The sequence below is a fragment of the Phacochoerus africanus genome, chromosome X, assembly GCF_016906955.1.
Source record: "Phacochoerus africanus isolate WHEZ1 chromosome X, ROS_Pafr_v1, whole genome shotgun sequence".
Classification (NCBI taxonomy): domain Eukaryota; kingdom Metazoa; phylum Chordata; class Mammalia; order Artiodactyla; family Suidae; genus Phacochoerus; species Phacochoerus africanus.
The window spans coordinates 69,295,051-69,313,926 of NC_062560.1; positions in this window are offsets into that span (position 1 = coordinate 69,295,051).

Below are 18,876 nucleotides of genomic sequence, written 5' to 3' on the forward strand. Positions count from 1 at the left end.
TAAAATAGACATTTCTATTTCTGTGAAAAATGCCATTGGAATTTTGATATGGATTGCATTAAATCTATAGAAAATTTTAAGGATTATACACATTTTAACACTACCAATTATTAAGATCTAAGGATATAGGATATTTTTCAGTTTATTTCTTAATTATTTTATCAAAATCTTAGTGTTGTCAATGAGTAGAACTTTTCTAGGTTAAATTTACTTCTAAGTATTTTTAGTGCTCTTGCAATTGTGATTGTTTTCTTTTTTTCCATTTTAGTTTGCTGTGGGTATAGAAATGTAACTTATTTTCATATGTTGATTTTGTATCCAGTAACCTTACTGAATTTGTTTAATAGTGTAAACCTTAGGGTTTTCTATATATAATAACATGTCTGCTAATAAACATAGTTTTACTTTTTCCATGTTGATTTATGTCTTTTCATTTTATTTATGTATTCATTTATTTTTTGCCCAGTTATTCTGGCAAGGCCTTCTAATAATTTTTTTTTAAAGACCTACCAAGTCAAATAATTTTAAGCCATATAAATAACAGTTGAGTAATATTTTGTTGATTACAAATGCCTTTAAAATATTATATACCTATAAAATCATTAAAGAAATCTGAATTTTAATTTTATTATTATTATTATTTTTATTACTCAAAAGAACTTATCACATCTGCAGTTGTATAATGATCATAACAATCTGATTTCACAGGATTTCCATCCCACAACCAAAGCACATCCCCACACCCCTAAACTGCTTCCTCTGGAGACCATAAGTTTTTCAATGTCTGTGAGTCAGCATCTGTTATGCAAAGAAGTTCAGTCTGTCTTTTTTCAGATTCACATGTCAGTGAAAGCATTGGATGTTGGTGTTTCATTGTATGGCTGACTTCACTTAGCATGATAGTTTCTAGGTCCATCCATGTTGCTAAAAATGCTGGTATTTCTTTCCTTTTAATGGCTGAGCAATATTCCATTGTGTGTATGTACCACATCTTCTGGATCCACTCCTCTGTTTATGGACATTTGGGTTGTTTCCATGTCTTGGCTATTGAAAAGAGTGCTGTAAGGAACATTGGAGTACATGTGTCTTTGTGAGTTGTGGTTTTCTCTGGATAGATGCCCAGGAGTGGGATTGCTGGATCAAACGGTAGTTCTATGTGTAGTTTTCTGAGGAGTCTTCATACTGGTTTCCACAGTGGGTGCACCAATTTACAATCCCACCAACAGTGTAGTAGTGTTCCTTTTTCTCCACCCCCCCTCTCCAGCACTTCTTTTTTGTAGACTTTTGGATGATGGCCATTCTGGCTGGGGTAAGGTGGTACCTCAGAGTGGTTTTGATTTGCACTTCTCTAATAACGAGTGATGTTGAACATCTTTTCACGTGTTTTTTGGCCATCTGTATGTCTTCTTTGGAGAACTGTCTGCTTAGATTTTCTGCCCATTTTTTAATGGGGCTATTTGGTTTTTTTTTTTTTGGTATTGGGCTGTAGGAGGTGTTTATAAATTTTGGAGATTAATCCCTTGTCAGTTGCTTCATTTGCAAATATTTTCTCCCATTCTGTGGGTTGTCTTTTCATTTTGCTTAGGGATTCCTTTGCTGTGCAGAAACTGAAGTTTGAGTAGGTCCCATTTGTTTATTTTTCTTTTTATTGTCAATACTCTGATAGATGGATCTGAGAAGATGCTGTCATTTCTGTCAGAGAGTGTTTGGCCTCTGTTTTCCTCTAAGAGTTTTATAGTGTCTGGTCTTATATCTAGGTCTTCAATCCCTTCAGAGTTGATTTTTGTGTATGGTGTTAGGGAGTGTTCTAATTTCATTCTTTTCCATGTGGCTGTCCAGTTTTCCCAGCACACTTATTGAAGAGGCTGTCTTTTCTCCATTGTATCTTCTTGCCTCCTTTGTCATAGATGAGTTTGCTGTAGGTGCGTGGGTTGAATTCTGGGCTTTCTATTCTGTTCCACTCATCTATATGTCTGTCTTTGTGCCAGTACCATATGGTTTTGATGATTGTTGCTTTGTAGTATAGTCTGAAGTCCGGGAGCCTGATTCCTCCAGCTCCGTTTTTCTTTTGCAGGATGTCTTTGGCTATTCTGGGTCTTTTGTGCTTCAAAACAAACTTTAAAATATTTTGTTTGAGTTCTGTGAAAAATGTCCTGGTAATTTGATAGGGATTGCATTGAATCTGTATACTGTCTTAGGTAGTACAATCATTTTGATAACATTAACTCTTCCAACCCACGAGCATGGTATATCTTTCCATCTATTTGTGTCATCTTTGATTTCTTTCATCAGTGTCTTGTAGATTTCAGAGTACAGGTCTTTTGTCCCTTTAGGTAGGTTTACTCTTAGTTATTTGATTCTTTTGGATGCAATGGTAAATGGGATTGTGTCCCTAATTTCTATTTCTGATCTTTCATTGTTAGTGTATGGAAATGCCATCAATTTCCGTGTATTAATTTTGTATCATGCAACTTTGCCAAATTCGTGGATGAGCTCTAACAGTTTTCTGGTAGAGTCTTTAGGATTCTCTAGTTATAGTATCATGTCATCTGCAAATAGCAATAGTTTTACTTCTTCCTTTCCAAATTGGATTCCTTTTATTTCTTTTACTTCTCTGATTGCTGTGGCTAGGACTTCCAGAACTATGTTGAAGAGTAGTGGCGAGAGCAGACATCCTTGTCTTGTTCCTAATCTCAGGGGGAATTCTTTCAGCTTTTCACCATTGAGAATGATGTTTGCTGTGGGTTTGTCATATATGGCCTTTATCATGTTGAGGTAGGTTCCTGCTATTCCCACTTTCTGAAGGGTTTTGTATCAGAAATGGGTGTTGGATTTTGTCAAAGCCTTTTTTTGCATCTATTGATAGGACTATATGCTTTTTATTCTTCAGTTTGTTAATGTGGTGTATCACAGTGGTTGATTTGTGGATATTGAAGAATCCTTGCATCCCTGGGATAAATCACACTCGATCATGATGTACAATCCTGTTAATGTATTGTTGGATGCAGTTTGCTAGTATTTTGTTGAGGATTTTTGCATCAATGTTCATCAGTGAAATTGGCCTGTAGTTTTCTTTTTTTGTGGAATCTTTGTCTGGTTTTGGTACCAGGGTGATGGTGGCCTCATAGAATGAGTTCGGGAGTATCCCTTCCTCTGCACTTTTTATTTTATTATTGAGGAAACAGACTCAGACAATGAATTATCCATTTCATTACAGCATACCAACTTTCAGGAATCACTGCAATACAGGAATCTAATACCCATGATTTTTAAAAATTGAAATCACACTAAACATATTTCCCAATCACAGTGTAATGAGATTAGAAATCAACAGAGAGAAAATTAGAAATATACAAATTTGTGGAATTGATAAAAAACAGTCTTAAATAGCAAATGTGTCAGGGAATTAAGTCACAAGGAAATTATAAGAGACTTTTAGATAGATGAAAATAAAGGAGATCATGCAATACTCAAAATATGCAGTTAAATTAGTGCTTATGGAGTTCCCATGGAAACAAATATGATTAGAAACTATGAGGTTGTAAGTTCAATCCCTGGCCTCACCCAGTGGGTTAAGGATCTAGAGTTGCCATGAGCTGTGATATAGGTCACCGATACAGTTCAGATCTGGTATTGCTGTGGCTCTGGTGTAGGCCAGCAGCTACAGCTCTGATTAGACCCCTAGCCTGAGAACCTCCATATGCCTTGGGTGTGGCCCTAAAAAGACAAAAAGACAAAAAATAGTGCTAGAAGAAAGTATATAGTTATAAATGCCTATATTAAAACAATGGAAGAATTAAAATAGATAATCTAAACTTCTACCTTTAGAAACTGGAAAAATTAAACTAAATTTAATGAATAAGATGGGAGTAAATAATAAATATTAGAACAAAAGTAAACAGAGGTTAGAAAATGGTTTATAAAATTAACAAATTAATGTTATTTATTAGCTTCTTTCAACAAAATTAATAAACTTTTACCTAGATTGACTAAAACAAATTGAAAGAAGACTAAAATTACCAAATACAATTAGGAATAAAAGAGTTGCTATAACTACCTACTTTCAAGAAATAAATAGTATTATATGGGAAAAATATGAACTACTGCCTGCCAATAAATGGGATGACCTAAATTAAACCAATATCATTTTACAGACATATAAACTACCAAAATTCATTCAAGAAAAAATAAAAATATTAATGGAAATTTAAAAATGAAGAGATTAAATTGTTATTATTATTATTTATGGCTACACCTTTGGCATATGGAAGTTCCCAGGCTAGGGGTTGAATCAGAGCTGCAGCTTCAGGCCTATGCCACAGCCAGGGCAACACCAAATCTGAGCCACATCTGTGACCTATGCTGCAGCTTGCAGCAAAGTCAGATCCATAATTCACTGAGCAAGGCCAGGGATTGAACCTCCATCCTCACAGACACTGTTGGATTCATAACCTGCTGAGCCATAATGGGAACTCTGAGATTAAATTATTAAATTTAAATACTTGCCACAAGGAAAAGCTCAGATCTGAGTAGTTTCAACTGCCAATTTACCAAATGTTTAGGGAAAAATTAGCACCAATCCTACACATTTTTTTTTTTCTGAAAATAGAACACTGCTTTGCTTTGTAAGGACATTTTCACAATATTAATGCCCTCAATACATGAGAACAGAATACTTTTTATTTGTGTCCTTGCCAACTACTTTCATTAATGTTTTATAGTTTTCAATATGAAGTTCTTTCACCTTCTGATTAAATTTTTCCCTAGGTATTTTACTTTTTTTGATGCAGTTGTAAATGGGATAGTGTTCTTAATTTCTCTTTTTGATAACTTAGTAGTAGTGTACAGAAATACAACAGATTTGTGTATTGATTTTGTATCCTGGAACTTTCCTAAGTATTATGTTACTTTTAACAGTTTTTAATGGGGTCTTTAGGGTTCTCTGTATACAATTTCTTATCATCTGTGATGTGACAGATTTACTTTTTTTTTTTTTTTGTCTTTTTGCTATTTCTTTGGGCCGCTCCCACGGCATATGGAGGTTCCCAGGCTAGGGGTCGAATCGGAGCCACAGCCACTGGCCTACGCCAGAGCCACAGCAACACGGGATCTGAGCTGCGTCTGCAACCTATACCACAGCTCACGGCAACGCCAGATCCTTAACCCACTGAGCAAGGGCAGGGACAGAACCCACAGCCTCATGGTTCCTAGTCGGATTCGTTAACTACTGCGCCACAATGGGAACTCCCAGTTTTACTTTTTTATAGTGAAAAAATTATATCATAACATGCTTTTCCAAATCAAATATTAAAATTTTAAATTCTATATGCATACTTTTGAATACCTAAACTACATGTTAAATAGCTGAATATATTGTATTCATATTACACTAACTTTTTGGGGGGATTTTCTTGGGCCACACCCACTGCATATGGATGGTCCCAGGCTAGGGATTGAATCAGAGCTGGCCTACACCACAGCCATAGCAAGGTGGGATCCAAGCTGTGTCTGTGACCCACACCACAGCTCATGGCAATGCCAGATCAGCAACCCACCGAGTAAGGCCAAGTGGTCAAATGCACATCCTCAGGTTCATTTCTGCTGAGCCACAACAGGAACTCCCCACTAACAATGTATCAATACAACTTTTACTATAGGGCAAATTTGGGTAGAAGTCTTAGGTGATTTTTAAGCTCACTTGAAGAATGCCAATCACGTTTAAAATGGAAAATTTTTGTGGCCAATATTCTAACTTCAAGCCAACAATGAATGAATATGGTAATGAAAGATATAAAACATTATTACTATGATATTCATGGTAGTACAGTAAATTTTCATAGAAATATTAAATCTCTGAGAATTTTAAAATTCTGACAGATAACACAGAAAGAAATATACCATTTATCTCCCAAGGTATAGATTTGGTGGTGACTGTAGTGTTGCAAAGAGTATCTATTACTAGTACTGTACATTATGGCAGTTTCTCATTTACTGAGCCTCTTTTTCTTCATGATCTTTTACAGTTTACTACCTGAATTAAAGGTGTAAAGATTTGTTTACATAAGCTTTGAAAACCTTCAATCAAATTTAAATTTAGAAAGCTCGTTTTCTAGGGTGGAATTACATGCTGCCTTAATAATTGAAAATGGATACTAATCACTCAGGAATTCACTCAGGGTACTGTGGAATCAGATTAGAATATTAGGGGTCATTTTTACAAATTGCTTTAGAATCAGGGCTGTATCTATCAAAAATTCCTTAAAACGTATGGAGTTAGACTGTTGGACTGAAATGGTGGTGTTGTCCACTGTCACGGAGAAACTTGGAAATGGGAATAACAGTAAATTTCAACTGACAGATTTGAAAATTTAATCAGGGAGAAGCTTCATGGTGTAATAATAAAGCACAATAGATTAGGATTTAAAACATATTGCTTCTAGTCTGGGTTATACCAATTATTAGCTATGTGAATTGGATACTTCCCTTTATCTCTGGTGCAGTTTACTGATCTGTAAAAGGAGGGTGTTGGGCAAAATGGTTTCTGCATTCTTTTCCAGCTCAGTATACAAAATATTTTAAAACATTTTATAAATTGTAAAATGTTTTATATATTTAAAAAAAATATTCTATCACTTTCTTCGAAGGTCTGGAAGCAGAAATTCTCTATGATTCTTAGTGCAAATTCCTAAGAGAATCAGAGAGGAAATTGTGGAAGAAAAATACTCTTCTTTGTTTTTGTTATGCCTAAAGAAAGACTACTTAAAGTATGAATTTTAAGGGAGTATTTTGTCTATATTACCATCTCCTTCCCCTTCCATTTCTCATTTTTTAAGCTATACGTGCTCTTGAACTTTTCCTAAGGAGAAAGGAAGAAATAGGCAAGACTGGCCTGTGATGAAATTGTAACTGAGTGAAAATATTTGTCTCTGCTCCCTATGTGTCCCCTTTCTGGGCCTCTTTTACCATATTTAATGTTATTGTTTTTTTGCTAGTGCCCCATCCTTTCCCAAAGGTAATCCCAGGAAAAGCTCCAATTTAGTTTTCCTCCTCAATGTCTAAATCACTTTTTTTGACATTCTAAGTCTGGGTTCTTATAATGAAATGGGAGGTTCTACCTCATGTAATAGACAAAGATAATACTCAGCCAATACACTTTAGTATGACTATATCAACTGCTAAAATAATTTGAAATAGTTAAGTACTAGTAGTAATACCCAATTTTTCAAGGCCACTAGTGCTATCCAGGTCAACTAGGGCTTCTCTTGTGCCACTGGTTCTTCCCAGGATCCAGCAACAGAATGATAAATGTGTGACAGGCTGGGTATGTATAGGATCCAGTTCTAGATTTATAGCTTATATTGGTATTGGATCCTTTTTTTTGGTGTCTGTGTATCATCTGTTGTAAATGTTTTTAATATTACTTCTGAATATAGATATAGGGAATGAAACAGTGGGGAAATTTCTTAGAAATTAACATTCAAAAGCTGCAAATTATACTATATGTAACTCTTACCTTACCCTGTGTATACCTTGGGATTTCTGTAAGAACAAGAGAAAAGTAAGCTTCATCTCCTCTCTGAATCCATTAGTAACAGAATCTATCCCACAATCAACAATATACAAATTTTTGGATATTTATTAAATACAACAAATACAGGCAGATTTTCTTTCTATTCACTCATTAATCCATCGTTCTTTGTCTCCAATCATCAGTCCTTTTCATCTATGCATCCATCCATCCATCCATTCACTCATCTATCCATCTGATTAATATTACTAAGCCTTAATAAGAGTTCATATATTCTAATTTTTTTCTAGACTTTTAGGTAAGTTATTTAATATCAGTGAGCTGCAATTTCCTGCTCTAATTAGTTGGGATAAAAATAATATCTGCCTCATTTGGATTTTGTGAGAATCCAAAATTAAAATGGATTAATCGTTAAAATTAGTTGCATAGTGCCTGGGACAAAAATGCTCAATAAATTATTTTTACTATAATTATTAGTAGTTATTGTACTATCCACAGACTTTACAATTAATAAAATACTTGTATGTATTTTTTTTCCCTATCTTTAGGTGATATCACTGTCAAATTATCCAAGAGAATGATTTTCCAGGAAAAATACAACAATCAGCCTAGCATTTTTCTCCCCTAGGACTAAACCAAGATAGAAAATATGTTCTCTATTCTAGAGGTGAAAGTCCTAGACTAAAGCAATTCTACCACACTGAACATATCTTACTCTTTTGAAAGAGCTCTGACAGGATGCCAAAGAATAGTCATTTTGGTTACAAATCTAAGAGAAAATTTGTCCTTGAGAAAGCCATTTAATCTTTGTAGGCCTCAGTTTTTCCACCTTGAAGATAAATGCTAAATAACATGAAATATAAATTTCCTCCAACACTGAATTCACTTGAAGCATATATAGGGTACATCTGTCTGTTATAGGGTGAAAATTGATAGGTCTGTTTTCTACTAAATATATGACATATCAGACATAGAATTATCTACATGGTGTTTGGAGGTGTAGGTAAGACTTTTAATGCTATGAAATGCTAGATGCTTTGGCTCTTACAACATAGTCTCATTCCATTCTCATTTCTTTAATGTTCAGAGCTAAGGTAATTTGATTGTAATTCTCAGAAGGGAATGATTCAGTCTCAGAACTGGTCTCTGGGTATCAGGAAAAATACTACTTCTTTGGAGGGCTTGTTTAGAAAAATCTCTTAGCATAGAGAAGGGCCTGTGTAGGGAGAAATTAATAACTATAACCTGCTCACACAGTGATATTTGTTTATACAAATATTTTCATATATATTATCTAGATTTTACAATAATTCAGCAAAGTAAGCCTTATAATTACATTTTACACAGGAGGAAGTTAATGCTCTTATGGTAGAGAAATGTCTCCAAGATTACCAACTAAGAGGTAGTGGAACTGAAATTCAAAAAATTTTTTTTTTGTCTTTTGTTGTTGTTGTTATCGTTGTTGTTGTTGTTGTTGTTGTTGCTATTTCTTGGGCCGCTCCCGCGGCATATGGAGGTTACCAGGCTAGGGGTTGAATCGGAGCTGTAGCCACCGGCCTACACCAGAGCCACAGCAACGCTGGATCCGAGCCGCGTCTGCAACCTACACCACAGCTCACGGCAACGCCGGCTGGTTAACCCACTGACCAAGGGCAGGGACCGAACCCACAACCTCATGGCTCCTAGTCGGATTCGTTAACCACTGCGCCACGACGGGAACTCCCAAAAATATTTTAACTTAGATTTTGCTTTTGTTTACATTTTATTTTTAGTGACTATGAGGTGATTTTTTTAGGGAATTAAAGAAGGTTTTCTGAGACCTGGCATTTTTGATGCAGACATTTCTTGAATCTTCTGATTGGAGCTTCTGTACATTACAATTTCTTGAAGTTCTCTTTAGACTATTGTTTTTGGAGAACAGCAGCTGTGAATCAATTATGTTCTTTCTAAGCAGTGTGCAGAATCAAAAATAGGGTCCATTTTAATACTCTATTCTTCAGTGTAAGGGAGATTAGAATAAAGGTGAGATCGGTCCCATTTGAAGGCTGCATTCTTTAATGCAAAGGAGATTAGACTGATGGCATTGAGGTCTTAAATGAGCCCAATTTTTCCTTCTTTTTATGCCCTCATTTAGTTTTGTAGGCAGTTAATTGCACCTTTAAAATAAGGTACAAATGTGCAATTTTGCCCTCAAAGCCTCTAGCAGATGCTGTTAACCACTTGTGGGTGCACTTAGTCCTATACAACATTAATTACAGCTATAAACATGACATGCTTTAAAATTTTTTTGTTCTAAATTTTGACAGTGAAATGGGCTTTTTTATGACAAAATTGGAGTAAATTGCAGATTGACAAAAATAATAGACAGCATTTATGTAGAACTTATCACTGCACAGAGTGATTTTAAACACATTGACTTATTTGATTTTCATTAAAAATAATTGTGAGGTGGGTCATTTTATCATCACTATTTCTTCAACTAACACAGATAGAAATGGATATGGAATGCAAAACCATAGTGTCTTTCTCTAAATCCTGACATTTTTTTTTTACTACAAAATACTATTTCTCTTAGTTTTATCTGAAAATATCTCCAGTAAACCCTTTGAAATTATATTTGTTTATTTATTCATTTGGTTATTTAATAAAGACTTTTTATTAAATTTGAAACCCAGATAAAAGTTCTAGACTAAAAATAGAAATTTGGGATTCATAAGCATATAAATTATATTTAAAATCATCATACAGAATGATATTACCAAAGGAAAATATGAAGAATGATAACATCAGTAGGTAGAAGATAAAACGTTAGAGAATAATTACTTCCTTTGTTTTGGTTTTTAAATGATTTATAACTATGATATATTTATCAAAACTAAGAAAGTAGTATTTGTATAATACCCATAAAAAAATGAACAAAATTAAAGAGTTGATTTGAAATTTACTTTTTTTTCATTATCTTTTTTCTGTTCTATGATATGATCCAGAATATTTCCCACATTGCTTTTATTTTTCATATCTACTTAATCTCCTTTAATCTGTAATGGATTCTCTGTATTTTGTTATTTACCATGATCTGGACAATTTTGAAAATTTGTAAGTAATTACTCAGATTCACTTTGATTGATATTTTCTCATAATTATATTAAGGTTATGGATTTTGGGGAAATATATCAAAAATGTAATGCTTGTAATATTAAACTCTGTTTCCTAGAGGGAAGAGGATGAAATAATCTGTAGACATTTTAAAACCATCCAGTAATTAGTAAATATTTTGATGTAGATACTTTGAGGCTATAAAAATATTGTTTCACCTTGAAATTTTTCCTATAGATTTTAGCATTCCTCAATAGATTTTGCCTGTAGAAATAATTATTGTGGTGTCTTAATGACATTTTTTGAATTCTTTATTTTACATTTAATGTTTAGAATTTGTCCTGTAGGAAGATTGACTTATTTATTTAATTAATCACTTAATTACACTATAGACTTGACAATATTTATTTTATTTTTTGTTTTATAATCTAATACTATTGCCATTTATTTTTTTAGTTCAATTTTTTCATCTTTGGCCATTGGGAGCAGTTTCAATTTTATTTCTATGTCCTTTTGAGCAATAATCTTATTTAAAAATAGTATTTATGGAAATCCTGCTCATGAAAGAAGATGAGGAGAAATTGCCAAAACTACTTGGATGCTCAGGAGAGTGTGATGCCAGGAAAACAGAGAAGAGAGTTTCAATAGTTAGTGCTTGATAGATAGAGACAAATGCAGAAAAACATACAGAAAGATAATGTTTAAAAAGTAGGTGTTTGGTTTGACAATGACTAATTGGTATATTTGATGAATGGAATGAAGAGGATGGAAAAAAATTGGAATTGATTCCAATAATGAAAATATCAAAACAACAAGAATAAAATATGTTAAGATGAGAAAAAATAGCCAAATGTGGTCATTATGTGTACTTACTAGAAAGAGATGTAGCATTAATAGAAAAGGATAATAGGTTGGTAGATGGTTAAATAAATTCATAGCTGAAAAGGCAGTAGTAGAAGAGAGATTGAATATGTGAGGTAAGGGGAGGTTACATGATTGAACATGGTATGGGGATTTGGGAGACCATACAGTCTGGGATATAAATGGAAAGATTATTTTTAGGCAAGAGGAAGGAAATGCTATCATCTGACACTAGAAAAAAAGGAATTAACATTGGATATGAAGACATGGATCTTTAGCAATTGTAGATACACGGAGTGAGGAAGATTACATCAGACCACATTTGTTTTCAGTAAAAGAGTAGTTAAGGGCATATGCTGAAATGGAGAAGGACATGTGTCAATAGGAAGACCTCAGAAATATTTGGAATATTAATTGAGAATATCTCATGTGAGCTAGAAATGCAAATCCTTCCCAGCTGAGCCTTCAAATGATACCCCAACTGGGACCAAAATTTTGCTTGATTCCTTGTAAGAGACTCTGAAGAAAGAATCTAAGTAAGAAGTGTCTATATTCCTGGGTCACAGATAAAATAATTTTGTGTTGTTTTTAACTACTAATAAATAATTAAGGACTTGGATAAAGCAGCTTGCTTTGACCTGAGGGAAATTTCTAGAGAGAAATACAGTCAATAGCTGTCAGTTGGCAGCATACGTGGCTGTTCATAAGGAGGTTTTCAGGTAGAACACCACAGCCCTCTCAAAACCATGATATTGAAGTTTATGATTTATAGATATAGCAGGAAAATAAAAATCTAGAATATAATTTGGGTAAGATAATCTGAAGTATACGTGAGATGAGCTTCATTGGAATTAAATAATTAAATAAATTTTGAGATTTTGATATTAAATATATTCTTCATTGATGATTTTATCTAGGAAGATGACAATAATTGGAAATAAATGTTGTTACCCAGACATTACAAAATTCAATGTCATGAATGAGAGAATTCAGGAATAAATAGTTGAATAGAAAAAGATTGTATAGTCATGTAATATATATCAAAAAAGAATAAACCTTTTTAAATAGTATAAAATTAATAGATTCATAATGTATAAGAAGCCCTGAGACAATAACAAAATGTTAATAGCTTTCCTGGCCCCATGTATATGAATCTGTAGACTCATTCAAGAACATTGCAGAAAGAGTACCACCTAGAAGGAAAAAATATTTAGATGTTCAGTTAAGTCAAGGATGAAAGGCTCTGCATCAAGAATACCTAGAAATTAGTATCTAAATATGTCTGAGCCTTGTGGAATAAAACACATAAATCTTAGTGGCCATCAGGGCAGTGGAGCTAAAAAAATAAAAGAATACCTAGAAAAAATATGTACAATAGCTTGAACATGTATGTAGTTGTGTTATAATGACAGTGTTTATGGTGGCAGGAGTGGGAGAAACCAGAAGTAAAGAAGAGGTGATATGAGTTTGAAAGTCTCTAGGAAATTTGAGAGTAACTTTCATAAAATTACAGAGAAGGAAGACTTAGATGAAGTGGATTAATCTCTATAAATCCTAACTTTGGCACAAGTGTTTTAGTATTTTGGTATTTTGATATGCCAGATACCAGTGTTTTAGTATTTTGGTATTCTGAAATATCCAGAGGAAATATTCAGGAGACTGGCTCTGGACTTAGCACCTATGGAGCTCCCAAAATCTGAATCATAATAATATTCCAGTAACTCAATGCTTCTTCTAGGATATAGTAACATTATTAGAAAGGGAATAGTACCAAAGACCTATATAACTTTATTCTTTTCCCTTTACACTTTTATTCAACAAACATGCTTGTGTATGAATGTATGCATGTAATATTCACATGAATGGACACACACACACACACACACACACACTGGAGTCAAGCCCACTTAAGTTCAATCTCTTACGTAGCTTTGTGATTTTAGGTAAGCTTTTACCTTCTCTTTGAGCCTTGGTTATATCATCCATAAAACTGTGGTTATTGTTACTGTGATTATGTTACTATCTTACATTGTTGTAGGGAGTAGTAAGTTAGACGACCCTTAAAGATTTTCGAAGAGTATTTGGTAGCAATCAATAAATGTTGTTCCCTTGATCTCACATAAATACTTTAACTAAATACACACAGAAGACAAATACCTTTCTTTTACTGAGGCAAGTGGAGAATCTTTGATGGCAAGAATCTATCCAAGTCACAAGTCATACATGCTTCTTGCCTTGACCCCCTTTAGTCCTTCAGAGTACAATAATTCATATTAGAGGTAGTTCTCCCCTCAAATTATTAATGAGCCTCATTTAGTCAATTTTGTGAAACTGATTTTTTGCTAGTGCAATTGTCTCTTATAAATGAGATTTTGTTTCTTGTTTTTTTGTTTTGTTTTGTTTTTCCTAAGGTCTAAAATTTAATCATTTACATAGGTGAGTGTTATTTTAGCAGAAACCAAGAAGGAAAATCCTTGTGTGAATTTTAGGGGAAAAATAGCCTGGCAAGTCTTTATAGACCATTTCAGATGCAAATTACTTAATGGCTCACTGTTTACCTTGCTAGAGTTCAATTATCCTTTCTTATTCAAATCTGATTGCTACAAGCAAATTTCTATGAACTAGAACTTTAAATGGAGAAGGGAATGTTTAAAGGAAGCTCCTTTGCTACCGGAAGTCCCAATTCACTTGAGAAATAAGTATCAGATAGAGAGTGCAGTGATATCTAGTAACTGACTTTTGAATTCAATGAGATTTTTAGGGCAAGGAGAGAAAGAAAACCAACACTGTTAGGATTCTTTTCTGAGGTGTGACCGTGATGGTTCATTTGATGTATGTGTCCTGGATAATTGGTTAAGCATTATTTCTGCATGTGTCTGTGTGGGTGTTTCTAGATGAAATTCACTGCATAAACAAGTTTTTCTCCCCATTGTGAATGGGCATTATACAAACCATTATAGGACCAAACAGAGGAAAAAGACTAAGAAAGAATTATCTTTTTTCCTGATTGTCTTGGAGCTGAGACATAAATCTCCTCTTGCCTTTAGACTCTGACTCAGACTGGAACTTAATTTGCTCTCCAGGTTCTCAGGCCTTTATACTCAAGTTGAAAATCTGCCATTGGCACCCCTTTGGTCTCCAGCTACAGATTGTGGGACTTCTCAGCCTCCCTAAGTTTATAAGCCAATTTCTTTATTTATGTGAACATTATATGTTGGTTCTTTTTCTCCAGAGAACCCGTACTGATACAGACTCTGGTTCCAGGAGTAGGGCCCATAGCATTTGAGTAACTTCAAATAACTTACTTTTGCCTTCAGGAACTACTCAGGCCTGATTTTATATATATATATATATATATATATATATATATATATATTCCATTTGATGATGGATTGCTGCTGTGCACATCCAAGTTTATGGCTTGGTGGGTCAATTAAAATCCAGTTCATGTTGAGCAATTTAAGCCAAATGGCAAGTAGGTAGCCCATGTTTAAATGTTCAGTCTCTACTAAGGTTCTGTAGACAGCTAAGAATTATTTCACAAAATAAAAATAGTTATCCACAGAGACTGTCAAGGCTTTGCTCAAAAAACCTATGTACTTGCACTATAATTTACCTATAGAACCTGCTGAATGCATCAAACAGCATCCATATCTGCCACTGGCACTTTAATCAACATTGAATCCATATAGTCTAAGTGGTAGATGAACTTGCAAAACAAAATGACTTGTTGCATAGTCTTCACTTGTTTTCTGCCCACTCAAAACTAGCAGCTATTTAGGTCACTTGGAAAAGGAACCAGAATTCCATTTCACCATAGTCATGAACATTGTCTGCCCACATCTCCTAAGTATGAAGCACTTACTAGCCTCTGAAATTCAAGAAAATGGATCACAGTAGCCTCCTGACTTTAAGAAGATTTATGTTATCTTTCTACATTTGTTCCTGGAGATGAACAATTCTTCCAAGAAATGTGAAATGAGCTCTCAGGGTTTCTTTTTTTATAATGTTTTTTAATTTTTTTCCATTATAGCTGGTTTACAGAGTTCTGTTAAATTTCTACTCTACAGCAAGGTGGCCCAGTCACACATACATATATACATTCTTTTTTCTCACATTATCACACTTCATCATAAGTGACTAGATATAATTCTAAGTGCTATAAAGCAGGATCTCATTGCTTATCCATTCCAAAGCAATAGTTTGCATCTATTAACCCCAAATTCCCAGAGCAACACATTCCCTCCCCCTCCCACACCCCCTTGGCAACCACAAGTCTATTCTCCAAGTCCATAATTTTCATTTATGTGGAAAGTTTCATTTGTGCCATATATGAGATTCCAGACATAAGTGATATCATATGGTATTTTTATTTCTCTTTCTGACCTACTTCACTCTAGTATGAGAGTCTCTAGTTCCATCATGTTGCTGCAAATGGCATTATCTTGTTCTTTTCTTATCACTGAGTAGTATTCTATTGTGTATATATACCATATCTTCTTGATCCATTAGTCAGTAGGTGGACATTTAGGTTGTTTCCATGTCTTGGCTACTGCAAATAGTGCTGCAATGAACATGCGGGTTCAGGTGGCTTTTTTAAGGTAAGTTTTGTCTGGATAGATGCCCAGGAGTGGGATTTCTGGGTCATATGGTAGTTCTATGTATAGTTTTCTAAGGTAGCTCCATACTGATCTCCGTAATGGTTGCACCAGCATACATTCCCACCAGCAGTGCAGGAGGGTTCCCTTTTCTCCACACCCTCTCTAACATTTCTTATTTGTGGACTTATTAATGATGGTCATTCTGACTGGTGTGAGGGGGTATCTCACAGTAGTTTTGTTTATTTTATTTTTATTTTATTTACTTTTTTATTTTTATTTTTATTTATTTTTTCCACTGTACAGCATGGGGACCAAGTTACACATACATTTATACATAATTTTTCCTCCCATCATTGTGTTGTGATGTAAGTATCTAGACATAGTTCTCAATGCTACACAGCAGGATCTGATTGTAAATCCATTCCAAGAGCAATAGTTTGCATTCATTAACCCCAAGATGCCAATCCCTCCCACTCCCTCCCTTTCCCCCTATGAAGCCATAAGTCTATTATCCAAGTCTATGATTTTCTTTTCTGTGGAAATATTCATTTGTGCTGTATATTAGATTCCAGGTATAAGTGATACCATATGGTATTTGTCTTTCTCTTTCTGCCTTACGTCACTCAGTATGAGAGTCTCTAGTTCCATCCATGTTGCTGCAAATGGCATTAGGTCATTATTTTTTATGGCTGAGTAGTATTCCATTGTGTATATATACTACATTATTTTAATCCAATAGTCTGTCAATGGACATATGGGTTGTTTCCATGTCTTGGCTATTGTGAATAGTGCTTCAATGAACATGTGGGTGCATGTGTATTTTTTGAGGAAAATTTTGTCTGGATATATGCCCAAGAGTGGGACTGCTGGGTCATATGGTAGTTCTATATATAGTCTTCTAAGGTACTTCCATAATATTCTCCATAGTGGCTGTACCAGTTTACATTCCCACCAACAGTGCAGGAATGTTCCCTTTTCTCCACAACCCCTCCAGCACTTGTTATTTGTGGACTTATTAATGATGGCCATTCTGAATGGTGTGAGGTGGTATCTCATGGTAAATTTGATTGGCATTTCTCTAATAATCAGGAATTTTGAGCATTGTTTCATGTGCTTGTTAGCCATCTCTATATCTTCCTTGGAGAACTGTCTATTCAAGTTTTCTACCCATTTTTCCATTGGGTGGTTGTCTTTTTTGCTGTTGGGTTGTATAAATTCTTTGTATATTCCAGAGATTAAGCCCTTGTCCATTGCATCATTTGAAACTATTTTTTACCATTGTGTAAGTTGTGTTTTTGTTTTCTTTTTGGTTTCCTCTGCAGTGAAAAAGCTTTTCAGTTTGATTACATCCCATTGGTTTAATTTTGCTTTTATTTCTATAGCCTGGGGAGACTGACCTGAGAAAACATTTGTAAGGTTGATGTCAGAGAATGTTTTGCCAATGTTCTCTTCTAGAAGTTTGATGGTGTCTTGTCTTATATTTAAGTCTTTAAGCCATTTTGAGTTTATTATTGTGCATGGTGTGAGGGTGTGTTCTAGTTTCATTGCTTTGCATGCAGCTGTCCAGGTTTCCCAGCAATACTTGCTGAAGAGGCTTTCTTTTTCCCATTTTATGTTCTTGCCTCTCTTGTCAAAGACTAATTGACCTTAGGTGTCAGGGTTTACTTCTGGGTTCTCTATTCTGTTCCATTGATCTGTCTGTCTGTTTTGGTACCAGTACCACACTGTTTTGATGACTGTGGCTTTGTAATATTGCTTGACATCTGGTAGAGTTATGCCTCCTGCTTGGTTTTTGTTTCTCTGGATTACTTTGGCAATTCTCGGTCTTCTGTGGTTCCATATGAATTTTTAGATTTTTGTTCTGGTTCTGTGAAAAATGTCATGTGTAATTTGATAGAGATTGCATTGAATCTGTAGATTGCTTTGGGTAGTATGGCCATTTTTACACCACATTAACAATGGAAAATTCAAAAACCACATGATCATCTGAATAGATGCAGAAAAAGAATTTGACAAAATCCAATGTCCATTTATGATTAAAAAAACTCACCAAAGTGGGTATAGAGGGAACATTCCTCAACATAATCAAAGCCATTTATGACAAACCCACAGCAAATACAATACTCAATAGAGAAAAATTGAAAACCTTCTCACTCAAATCTGGAAAAAGATGGGGATGCCCACTCTCACCACTGCTATTGAACATAGTTTTTCAAGTCCTAGCCACAGCAATCAGACAAATGATAGAAATTAAAGGCACCCAAATAGGGAGAGAATAGATAAAACTGTCACTGAATGCTGATGACATGATACTATACATAGAAAACCCTAAGGACTCAACCCAATAACTACTTGAACTGATTAACAAATTCAGGAAAGTAGCAGGATATAAGATTAACATTCAACAATCAGTTGCAATTCTGTATACTAACAATGAAATATTAGAAAAGGAATACAAAAATACAATATCTTTTAAGATTGCACTCCAAAAAAATCAAATACCTGGGAAAACACCTGACCAGGGATGTAAAGGACTTATATGCCAAGAATTATAAAATATTAATCAGGGATATTAAAGAAGATGTATGGGAATGGAAAGATATGACATGTTCTTGGATTGGAAAAATTAATATTGTAAAAATGTTCATAGTAGTTTTGATTTGAATTTCTCTAATAATCAGCAATGTGGAGCATTTTTTCCATGTGCTTGTTGGCCATTTGTATATCTTCTTTGAGGAAAGGTCTATTCAGGTCCTCTGGCTATTTTTCAATTGGGTTTTTGGCTTTTTT